The sequence below is a fragment of the Pteropus vampyrus genome, unplaced genomic scaffold (genome assembly GCF_000151845.1).
Source record: "Pteropus vampyrus isolate Shadow unplaced genomic scaffold, Pvam_2.0 Scaffold50, whole genome shotgun sequence".
Taxonomy (NCBI): domain Eukaryota; kingdom Metazoa; phylum Chordata; class Mammalia; order Chiroptera; family Pteropodidae; genus Pteropus; species Pteropus vampyrus.
Genome location: NW_011888831.1, coordinates 6,891,497 through 6,904,246, shown reverse-complemented (window position 1 = coordinate 6,904,246; position 12,750 = coordinate 6,891,497). Strand labels below are relative to the sequence as shown.

Sequence of the window (12,750 nt, the reverse complement as noted above, 5' to 3'; positions counted from 1 at the left end):
ACTATGGAACCACGTCCTTGTGATTGATTTTTAGTTATTTTTTAAATAAATAAGGTGAGAGGTACAGGTTGAGGTTCATTTTTTTTTTTTTTTTTTGCACATAGATATCTAGTTATTCCAACAACTAATTGTTGAGAAGACTATCCTTTCTTGACTTGCCTTTGCATCTCTGTCAAAAAACAAATAGCCATATTTAATTGTGTGAGTCTATTTCTGAACTCTATTCTGTTCATTGATCTATGTATCCATCCTTTTGCCAATACCACACTGTCTTGATTACTGTTAGCAAGTTATCAGTAAGTTTTGAAATCAGGTAGTATGCGTCTTCCAACTGTGTTGACCTTTTTCAAAATCGTTTTGGCTATTTTGGTCCTTTGCCTCTCCATATAAATTTTAGAATCAGTTTGTCACTTTTTCAACCTTCCTAAAAAGTGTCTACTTTTAGGTAGGAATTAGTTGCCTATGTTTACCTTAAGAAAAATAATAGGGGTATTGTAAGGGTTAGAAATCATATGTTTATTTTTCAAGGTTCTAATTTTTTACTTGCACAGCTGCTCTGAGATTTCCCACGGCTATGCAGAAGGGAAGAAAAATGCTTTGTATAAAGATATGTATTAATATTATCTGGTATAATAAAGTTGAAAATTCAATTTTCCTAAAAGACATGCTGTTTATTCCAAACAGTTAAAAAAAAAAAACTTTAACTTCTTGTACCTTAACAAACAATGGTCTCTCTATTGCCAGTAATCTTTCCTAACTCACCTAACTCTAACTCATCCTTCAGATCTTAACCTTGAACATTCTGCCACACACAAGCCTTTCTTCATCCTGCAAAAATGGGTTAAGGGTTGACATGTTTCCATTGCACTCTGAGGTTCTCTATCATCACTCTTAACACATTATATTCTATAACTGACAGTTAACTTGTTTGCTCTCCCAGCAAGACATAAACTCTGGTGGGCAGGAATTACACTAGCTGCTTTCTTCTTAGCTCCTAGCAGAGTGAGCAATGTATAAATCTTTGTTTTGAATGGCCAATTGCTTTGAATGACAGCAAGAAAAGAGGAGGCTAGACAGAAAAAGTTGAAAATCACGATATCACTTATATGTAGGCTATAAACCTAAAAGCAACAAATGAGCGAGACAAACAGAGACTCATGGACATGAACTATAGGCTAGTGGTTACCAGAGGACTATAGACTAGTAGTTACTAGTAGGGTGGGGGGAGGAGGGATGAGGTAGATGGAGAAAAGGGGGTCAAATATAGGGTTTCGGGGGAGGGTGAAGTGGGTAAAGGGGATCAAATATATGTTAGCTGAAGGTAACTGGACTTTGGGTGGTGAACACAGTAGAATATATAGATGTCAAATGATAATGTACACCCGAAAATTATATAATTGCATTAACCAACGTTACCCCAATAAACTTAATTTAAAAAAAAGAAAAAAAAAGGAAAAGGATGAAAAAGGGATGTCCTACTTTGTAGACATACTGTAAAAGGAATCCTCCAGAAGAGCAGAAGGTGATAGCAGCTTTAAAAGAGAGAGAGATCTTCAATAAATAAATGAAGAGATGGAGGGCAAAACTATAGATTAAAAGGTATAAACAGTAAACATATGAAAACAATAATGTATGGACCTTAGTTGGATACTGTTTTAAATAAATAGTTGAAAAATTATTGTGATAACTGGGGAAATGTGAAAACTGACTGGATAATTAATGATATTAAGAAATGCTTATTAATTTTTGTGGTTTTTCTTTTAGTCTTTATCTTTTAGAAATATATACTGAAATATTTATTTATGAAAGTATGATATCTGGGATTTGCTTAAAAATAATTTGGGTGAGTTAGTAGGTAGAGTGTACATAATGGGTAGGAGGTACAAGATGGGCATGAGTTGACAGTGTAGCAGAATAATAGGGTTCCTTATTCACTATACTGTTCTGACTACTCATGCATATATTTGAAATTTTCCAGAATAAAGAGGTAAAAATACAATGTATCTACAGAATTCTTTTCTTTTTAACATTAAATCTCCAAGGAAAGGAAGAAAAAGAGAAGGAAGTATGGGGAGTTAAGCCCTGAACCAAGTTAAGACTTTGGTGATGTCTATGATTCTCCACATCTGATTCATCAAAGCCAGGCATCCTGTTCAATGTCAATATTAAAATCTACCAACAACTTCAGATACTTTGTATATTTCTTCCTTTCATAAAACATGTCTCTGCTAACATATCAAAATCATGAACGACAAAAACATACCTAAATTATACCAAATTGTCCTTCAAAAAAGCAACAACAACATGTATATCTTTCGCTTAACATGTATATCTTTCGCTTACCATCAGGTATATTTACTTCAGTGTTTTCAGTCCTTATATAACTGGTGAAAAAGTTATGAGGTAGCAGAAGGCTGGACAGAATTAATTGGCTTGAGCTTCCAATCCCAACTCTGAACTAAGCTGGCATCACTGGTTCAAAATTGTCCTGTGGTCTGCAAATCTTCTGAGATTCTGGTTCATAAAAACCACCTAGCTTCTGAGGCATTCAGTGGAACAGATTCCATCCCCCTCCCCACTCTCATATTTATAATGGAACTGATGTTAGAAAAGGCAGTTCTAAGTCTGGCAATCCACTGAGAATAGGAAAAGATGTACAGCTGATATGCACACTTATTTCCTTTTCTTAAAAATTTTATAAACCTATATAGGCTTTTATTTTAAACACGAATGGTGTCTGTACTTAAAAGTAATACCATTCCTTCCATTAAGGTAAGAGGTCTTGTGTTTTATTCTTGTTTGCAATCTTAAAATGCTAATTTAAGCCATGTATACACAACATTAAAAAAATGGAAAAATAAGAAAAAGAGACAGAATTATATGAACTACTATAGAAAAGGTACTTAGTGCCACATTCCAATAAAGTCGATCCCTCCAGATGATGTGAATAAACAACATATAAAGCATTTGGAGCTTAGGGTCTTCATGATGGTTTTAACTATTACTTATACCCTAATGATTTCTAGATCTGCATCTCCATTCTAAACCTTTCTACTGAACTCAAGACCCAAATATCCTAAAACCTATTAGACATTTATTCCTAGATTTCCCAGATACTGCGAGTCTAATATACCAAAATCAAACCCATTTTCCCACAAATGTTACAGCTTCTTGTTCCTGGATTACCTACCTTAGGAATGACATGGCCAACCACTTATTTGCTCAAGCAAGCAATTTCAAATCCATCTTTGACAACTCCTCCCTTACATACTACCTAACATGAAGTCAGTAAGATCCTTCTAGTCAGTCTCTTCAAAAGCTCTTTAATCTGTCTATGATTCCACCATTACCAACATAATTGGGATCTTCAATATCTCTCAAGTGATCATTATACCAGTCTCACAACCAGCTTGTCTCCCTGCAGCCAACTTCACCTTTTTCAATCTAACTTCCGCACTGTAAATGGTGTTACTTTTCTTAAATATTGATTTGAACGTGTTCCTTACCCAGTTTAACACTCTCTCATCACTCCCTAGTACCTACAAAATAAAATTCAGACCCCTCACCAAGGCCATTCTCAATTGGGCTCAAACCCATATTTCACTTAACTTCCTTCCATTCGTTCCTCATATCCCATGATCTAGGCACATTAAACCACTAGCCCATACAAACGTTCATACTCATAATTCTGTACCCTTGTGTAAGCTGTTCTCTGCATTTGAAACATTACCCTCTCCAATCTTTTTTTGTTGAAGCAGCCAAAGTGCAGTCATCCTTCAAGACTCTACTGACTCTTCCTCTATGAAGCCTTCTCCAACGCTCTCCTCCCCCACCACGAAGAACCAGTGCTCCCATAGCTCTTAGTGCAGATCTCTTATGATAGCACTTATTGTACTGATTCATAATTATTTATGTGTTAGTCTCCAATTAAAATGTGAGCTCTTTAAAAACAAGGATTATGTCATTCATATCCCAGTACCTAGCACAATGCCTAACACGATGTTTGCTGAATTTGATTGCTAAAAGGATCAATTCCAACATTTTTCAATGAGATCAGAATCCTAAAAGCTTAAGATTCAAACCTAGTTTTGGCTCACTGGTGAAAAAAAAGACACTACAGAAATTCATGCTTATGTTATTTCTAGTTTTTCATATTTTTCCCTACTACCTTGAAGGTTAGTTACCAGAAAACTAGTAACTGAGTCTCTTATCACTCCCTTAATGATTTGTATTTTCCCATGAAACAGTACAATCTACTGCTGTACCAAACCACAATTTTATAACTGAACCATCAAATCTGATAACTCATTACCCTCCTTGTATTAAATGCATCTTTAATAAAGAATATTTAGCACTTTTCCTCGAGTTGTATTCCTTTTCACTCTAAGTCATAAAGCTCTGAAAGGGAGATAATCAAGACCTTGATAAGCAGTAAAAAGACAGAAATAAATATCAAACACTTCTCTGCTGAGAAAGCATTCACCTCTCACCAAGAGCAGTGACTTCACACTTATCCCCTACTCTGGTCAGCTGTAAAGTTGCAGCCTTTCCTCTGGCCACTTTGCTTCTCACACTCACTCTCACTTCTCAATTTATTAGAGTCATCTTTTTAGAGTTGCTATAATATTTTAGGAGTTTAAATCCAAGAATTAGGCTCATGTTTCTTCTGAAAATGTTCCAAGCTTCCTGCCCTGCTCTGCTGCATTATACAGTGTCACTCTGCCAAAGTCTTCGCTCATTTCCTGCTTGTCCCAATATGGTGGTACACATCAATAATGTCCTCTCCCTTCCCATTTGACTTTACTGTCTGCTTGGAATGCTCTATCTTCTTTGTCCATCTGTAAGGGCCTATCATGCAAGTTCAATGCAGGAGGCCTTTACTGACAAAACCTGCATCCAGCCTTCCATCAACCCTCTAACTTAAAGTTGTACCTGCCTCTAGTACAGTGCTTGCTGTACTTCAGTTCTAAGACACACCTTTCCTCCCCCGACCCATTTCTCTGAAAACCGGGTACATCTTATAACTGATGGCATGCCAGTCTCATTAGAAGCATTTCTTGTTTCTTAGTGGTATGTAAAATAATTGTGAGCTTTACAATCATTGGCACCATGGGTTTGATGAAATAAGGTATTACAATGTATTATAATTACTTTGTATATTTGTTTCCTCCATTGGACTGTGAACCCCCAGGAGGCAGGGATTATGTCATAATCATCTTTGACCAGCATATATTTGGGCACAAAGAGAGTGTATCCAATAAACACTCATAATAATTAGCATTTATTTAGCATTTAGTTAAGTGTCGGGTACTATTCTGAACATTTTATATGTATTAACCCATTTAATCCTCACAACAACCTCCTGAAGTAAGTACAATTATTATCTTTGTTTTAAACATGAAGGAACTGAGGTGAAAACACATAGGTAAGCTCATTCAAAAAGATACACAAAAAGATGCAGAAGATTTGAACCCATGTTTGCTAATTATGATTCATATTGAATCATAATTATGATTCATTTTTCCATTCATCAAATATTTAATGAGCAATTCCACTATGCCAGCTACTGTGCTAAACACTGGTAAGCAAACCCTCATCCTCAGGAGGCTACTCTGAACCATAGGTTCATTCTTGAATCCTTTACCCTCCAAATATCAGAACCAACCTACAGATTCACTAAATTATTTAATCCATTTCTCTCTTTACTTTTCCTTTTTAACATCTTCCCATAAAGTCAGTCCTCCTTTAAAGTAGTCAGCACTCTATCAAGAAGCAAGTTAATGACCAAAAAAACAAACAAAAAAATCTTTGTGCTCTATTATTAATTATCAACTGTGGAAATATTATAAAAGAGACTTCAGTTAAGAAATAGGTGGTAAGATCAGAAGGGCTCTTAAGCAACAAAGATTCTGCTTGTGAGCAAATACTCTCAGTAAAAAAGAGGGAGGTAAAACATAATTGTTTTTAAATAGATTGTTTTAAAAAGTTTTCCCTAAGGCATGAGGCTTTTTAAAGAAAAATGATTCATTTTATCAGATTAAAAATGAACTAGTAAACCTTATTCCTTTTATTTTATCCTGCATTATGTTAGAGGTTCATGGGAAATCCTTAGGTCCCCATTTTAGGCAGACTGCTCACCAAACAGGCAATCAGGGCATTGACCATTCCCTTTCTTTCCCCCAAAGGAAGACTCCTCATTTGCTAACAGTCATCTGCTATATAAAAGTAACCACAAATAGGAAAGAGACTAGAAGAAGGGAAGGACAGGAAATTCTCATAACAGCTGAACAAACCTCCATCATTTTAACATAACACAGATGGCATTTATGGACTTGTTTGAACTGATAGAAATTTCCAATAGAGGGAAAAATGAATTACCAAAATTAAAAATAGACATCCAATTATTAAAAATAAAATAAGATGGCTAGGCCAGTTCTAACATTTTAAACCTCTACTTCATCTTCCATGTGATAGTCAAAGGCAGAATTTATATTCTGTAAATGACCTATAACAATAGAAACAAATGCTTCCTTTCTAAAACTAGCCTCTAAAAAAGAATCAGTGTTATGAGCAGAAAATTTCTTGGGAGAGCAAAGTTAAAAATGATATATCATGGTCCATTTCCAGGAAAGAGAAGTAAAACACGTTTTACCAGATAGAGAAGTTAAAGACGACTAGGGTTCATTTCCCTCATTCCTATAACTCATTTTCCTTATCTGTGAATCTTCAAGAATCTAGTAGAGCCACTCCCTACCTTTGCTCAGATGAAAGACAAATCACTAATTTCCAAAGGGCCATTTCAGGTTCTCAATCTTCAAAGCCAGCAGAGCTGAAGCATGTCTCTTTCTGTCCTTTCGAAAGGAGTTTCACCTCTTTCAAAAGCTGTGGCTAGAAAGCCATCTTCTCTCTCAGGAAGCACAGTTTAACTGTCCTCGCTGTTTTGTCTACTCTAACAAGAACAACAACAACAGCCTCAGGAGTGCTACTTCAGCCCATCAGGAAGAACCAGCCAACTTTTGTGCTCTTTCTTGTATAGCTGCTTCTGTCTTTCTGACAGATACTCTATCCTGGAGGTTCCACTGGCAGAGTAACAAAAAGTGGAGCTGAAAATCTGCTCTACGCTTATCTGACTTCCAAAATAAAGACATGGCCCTGGTGCCAGAGACTCCTTTGCAAAGAAAACCTTTTTTTACAATTTAAAAATAACAAATTGTATTTGCTCATCCCTCACTGTGCAGCCCTCCTAGCTTGTCTCAAACTAGTTTTCTCAACTCATAATAAAGCACATTAGTACTAACTGTGTTAAAGGGAATGAACCTGAGTAAGCTATGTTCAGAAAGCATTTAACAGACTGGCCCTTCATTCTCTATTACCTTCCTCTTGGGTAAGGAGCTACACGCCATTTGTAAAAATGCTTGGGAGTATGGTATTTTTCCTACACAAGTCTGATGGCTATTTTGTCACAAAACTGGTATTTCTGCACATGATCTGCTGTGCCTAGGTAGAAAGCACATGTACCTACTGAGGTTTTACAAACAATATGCTTCTCCTTAACAAAGAAATCAATTTTCCTATTAATAATGATAAGGTTTAAAATCCAGTAATTTGTTAGTGATTATAGTAACATCAGTTTAGTATTTTCAATTTACAATTTTCATAAACAATCTCAATCACATACATGATGCTTGCAATAGCCCGCTGAAGCGCATCATCTTCTAGAGGTTCGTAAAGGTTTATTGGGACCTGCCCAAGATTATCTATCAGCTTTATCAGTGGTGGACGTGGGTTCGAAGCTGTCGGACTCCAAGCCTCTAGCTCTTTTCTCTAGACTCCTCCCAGCTTTAAAGAGAGGGCTCCCGACTTCCACCCTCTACCCAGAGCAGCCTATTACTCTGGGCGACGGGCCCTTCCCTGCTGGATAGAGTTGGCTTCTTCAGCTCCAACAGCAGAGCTTTCATCCTCCACCACTCTCCCCCCCGTGACCATTCTCTGAAAGAAGCGGAAAGGGAGAGGCGACCGAAAGCTCCTGGGGGAAGGGACGATGACAAACGGGAGCGCAGGACACTGCTCCTGCAGTGGGCTCCTTCACTCTGCAGCGCGCACCCTCTTTCCTCCACCAGGCTGTCCAGCTCTGAGGCCGGCGATCTGCCCAACCGAGCCCCCAAATTCTCCTATCATCACCTCAAACTGTCCATCCCCCACGCCCCTTCGCTTCCGACAGGCAGAGCCCACCCCCTCACCCCCAAGTCTGAGTATCCTTCTACCATGCCACCCGCCTTCCACCACCACTCACTGTCGGTGACTGGGCCCGGCCCTCATGGCTGCTCTATTGCCGCCACCACCGCTGCTGCACGACCCGGCCCCTCAATCACCGCCGCCACCGTCGGGACTCGCCGGCAGCCGTTCTTGCGCCTGCGCAGCCTGGAGTGCCGGGGCCCTCTCGGGTTGCCTGCGCCTGCGCAGCCCGCTCTGGGGGCGTCCTCCTGAGTGCCTGATGCCCTGGATCCCTGGGTCTCAAATGGATATGACCGCTGGCTTTGAGGACTTGTTAAGCTTAGAGGCTTTGGCGGCTGCCCCAGGGTGTGAGGCCTCTAGAATACCTTGCTTAGATTACTAAACGCGTGGATCTATAAGGGGCAATAGACTTAATGGCACTTCAAGGATTCTGAATCCCTCCTGCACCTAAAGGCCTGAATTCAGGTGCTCTGAGGTGACCACTGATAACAGATTGAGGTTTCTTTCAAGAAGACAAGCACATCTAGAATGCGTTGGAGATAACTGTGTAAGAGGCAATTTTGACATCCCAGAATACACTACTGGCCAGGAATACACTACTGGGGATCTTGCCTAGAAGGTGACTGCACCTAGAACTCACTGGGACACTGCTAAGTTCAGTCTGTTTTTCAGAAGCACACTGTTTATTGGATGAAAATGTCCTAGGCATCTCATATGTGCCACTGAAAGACTTTGCAGGCTGACAGTCTCTTACGTTACAGTTATCATTGTGTGAGCCTGACCTGTTTTTGTGAACTGGTAAAGAAAAACCATACCTTTAGCCCTCCGAGGTGCAACTACCAGCCTCAGACCTGTGCTCAGACTGTGCTGCCTTGGCATAAGTCTAACAAGAGTCGAGGCTCAGTTGGATCCTGGGAATTCAATAACAAACTTGAAAGCTGCAGACAATGCACTGCAAAGGTGAGAGGAGGTACAGGATTAAGTTCTCCTTATCACCATGATTCTTCCGTCCCACCTCCAGCCCAGTCTCCCATCTACAATTCAGAGCTTGGGAGCTAGGGACCAATATATAATGTAACACATAAAAAAAAGGAAGAACAGAAAGTTCTATTTGTTCTGAGAAGGATGTTAAATTCACTCTACATCTGTTAATTCTACATCTGATCCCAGGATCTAATGTGAATCCTAATCCAAGATTAAGGAATGTTTTTCTCACTTTGGAAAGAAGCAAAAATGAGTCCTAGAGTAAAGGTTGAGAATGCTGAAAATGAAGTATCAAAATGGTGCTGGAGGCAATACAGCCTGCTTGTCACTAATATTACTAAATCTTCTGTAAAAGGAGGCAGTAAGAATATACAAATGCACATAATGGAATTCTCAGGTTAGGCGCCAAGGATCAGTCCTAGAGGCTAGCTTCTGGTTTAGAAGAGTTGTCATGACTTACAAAAGTATTACCTTTTGGAATTTACTGAGTACCCACTATGTACAAGACACTGTTCTAGGTGCAGGAGATACAGTAGTGAACAATATATATACATTTCTTGTCTTCATAGAATTTACAGTCTAGTAGAGAACATAAAATAACAGCAAACACATAGCATTTACTATGTGCCAAGCCCTGTTCTAAGCACTTTACGCATATTTGTTCTTTTTTATTAGTAGTAAAAATTATTAGGATGACAACATATCAGTTCTTTTAATCACAACAACCCTATCAGGATACTATCATTAGCCCTATCTTTTTATTTTTAAATTCTTTATTATATACTTTACTCTTTTAAGTGGCCTTCTTCTCCCCAACCAATGATGACTCTTGTAGATTATGTCCATCCCTCTGTCCTCCTGCTCGAATCACACAGCACAGAAATTATCTTGGAAATTTCATTATTTTTATTGGGTGGATCTCTATCTATCAATCTCATCATCCATGTTTTTAAATATAAGGAAACTGAAGTAGAGAAAAGTTACTTGCCCTAGTTCACACAATAAATAATGAAGCTGAGAATCAAATCCAGGATGTCTGGCTCAAAAATCTGTGTGCTCAGTCACCGTATTATAAACTGCCCATTATAGGAGGAAAAAAAAGGGTCCTATGAGTGAATTTAACCGGACTTGGAAGAAACAGTCTATGTGAAAGCCTAGAAGTGAAAGAGAATACCAGGTAATTTGGGGGACTGAAAAAATTCAACTGAGCTGAAAAAAATTCAGTTGAGTGAGCCTAGAAAAAGATGGGACTGTCAAAGGAAGCTGGAGACATGTTAATTACTTTGTATTTTATTCTGAGGGCAGTGAAGCAAGGGAGTGACTTGGTCAGTTTGGGGCCATCAGAAGGTTGGTAAGATCAAAGCCCCTGAAGATCCTTGAGGAGCCTCTTACAGCGTTCCAGGCACTGCAACAGGATCACTGTATGTAGTGATAAATGTTATGAGGAAAAGCCTCTCTGAGGAAGTTACATTTAATCTGAGACCTGACTGGGGAAGCAGAAGCCAAATTTAGAACACAGGAGGCAGGAGTAACAGGTATAAAGACTCTGAGGTACAAATGGGCTTAGTATATTCAAGAGATGGAAAGAAAGTCAATGTGACTGAAGCCTTGAGAGAAGTAAGCAGGATCAATACATGCAAGGACTTTGGATTAATCTGGTTGGAACAGGAGGCCATTGAAGGACTTCTCCCTCCAATTCTATCCCTCATCGTCTCCCTCTGATTCTATCCCCTTAAATCTCTGGAATTCATCTGCTTCTCTCCACCATTGTCACTGCACTATTTTACTAAGATAGAATGACACCTTGTTGGAAAAGGACTGGGGCTCAGGGAAGATTATTTTGCTTTTCAAATGGAAGAGACTAAACATATTTTAAAATAAATGCTGATGAGAGGAAAATAGTACAGAGAGAAATTGTCTATACAGAGAAGAAAGGTTAATTCATGGAACAAGGTTTCCTAAAGGGCAAAACAAGTAGCTTTAAGGTAGGAACGTTTATTGAGAGCCTATATTGTTCTAAGTCCTAGATTCAAATGAACATATATATTTATTATCATCTTCATTTTACAGATGAGGAAACTGACACTTGGAGAGTTTAAATAACTCATTCAAACACACAACTAAGTGGCAAACTGAGATGTGAACCCAGGCAGTCTATTTCATTTGACTAGCCATTCCTAATCTCACAAAATACAAAATTCCCCTACAATATCCTATGACGGAAAATTTCTGAGAAAGAAGAGAATTAACAAGGCACTTTGACTCATTTTCTCTAATTTTTTTTGTGTGTCATTCCTGGGATTCTTCCAGTGTTATCTGTTGCCAGAACTGTAGTATTTAGTATGTGTTCCTTGGGTGATTTTGCATTTATGTAATTAAGCTCTTCATCACTGTTTAACCTAAAACTTCCCTTCATCTTATTGTAGTTGAAATGGCATTTTGCTGAACTGTCCATGAAAGATTCATATTTTTCTGATTGCTGGCTGTCCTGTATTTAGTGGCATCTTGTTCTTTGGGCATATGGGGTGCCCAAAGAACATCCAGAATATCATGTTCCAAAAAGGCTGTTCCTTCCACTAACAGAGCAGGCAGTATGAAAGCTGGAGCCTGGCGCCATTTGCAAACCATCAGTGCATTTGGTTGCTTGGGCTCTGTCAATCCTGTGTCACTCAGAGCTTCTCTGGATACTCCACCTCTATCCAAAGGCAGCCTGGCCAGTTGGTTCTCACCATCTCTCAACAATTCTCCCTCTCTCTCCTATATCATCACCTTTTTCCTCTCTACTGGGTCATTGCCATTGACAACAAAATCTATTTTAAAAATGCTCTCTTAACCCCACTCTTCTCTCCTGTTCTTCTGTTACCACTCCCTTTTGTACTGCTGCCCTAGGAAGAGTTGTATACGTATTCTGCTTATCCTTAATTCCTTTCCTCTCTCTTAAACCCACTCCATTTAGGCTTCCACCCAGATCACTTTACTGAAACTGTTCCTGTCAGATCACTAACATTTCTCTCTCTCTCTCTCTCACACACACACACAGCCACCAGGACACAAATGATAAAGAATTTTGTCCGTTTTGTTCACTGATATATCTGCAGCACCCTGACAGGGCTGTACATAGTATGTGCTTAATGAATTCCCACCCGCTCCAATTTCCACATTTCTCTCTCAATTTCAAGAGTTTGAGAGGCTTCAAAGAATGAAGAGGACTCTAGGCCACAAATCGACTGAGGTAAATCAAGTTCCACAGGACTTGAGAGATCCTAAGTGACTAAACAGCATTTTTCCCTTTGCAGACCCTCTGCTTTTCCTCCAGAAAGGAATGACCTCCGAGATGAGACAGGTTTACAAGAGGGAAATCTGGGTCAGCTGTTCATCGGGAACACCTACTCACGACCCACGGACCACTCTTCACAGGATGCTCGCATAAAGTAAAAATGCAGATCGCCAAAGGCGGCTGCCGACTTCTAGCCAAGCCAAAGTAGGACTTGGGAGAGGATCCTGCAAGTCCGAGGCTGAAGAAGACTAAAA

At 39.1% G+C, this 12,750-nt stretch overlaps 1 protein-coding gene across 2 annotated transcripts in view; it reads right to left on the bottom strand.

The window, feature by feature from the left end:
* Window positions 1–8,424, bottom strand: part of FAM222B (family with sequence similarity 222 member B) — a 54,993-nt gene extending 46,569 nt beyond the window's left edge. Inside the window, exon 1 of one of the 2 annotated variants that reach the window (XM_011359945.2) lies at window positions 8,294–8,424. The gene's annotated coding sequence lies outside the window, so the exon portion shown is untranslated. The remainder of the gene's footprint in view (window positions 1–8,293) is intronic. The other variant, XM_011359948.2, reaches the window with a different exon arrangement.
* Window positions 8,425–12,750: the final 4,326 nt, after the last annotated feature.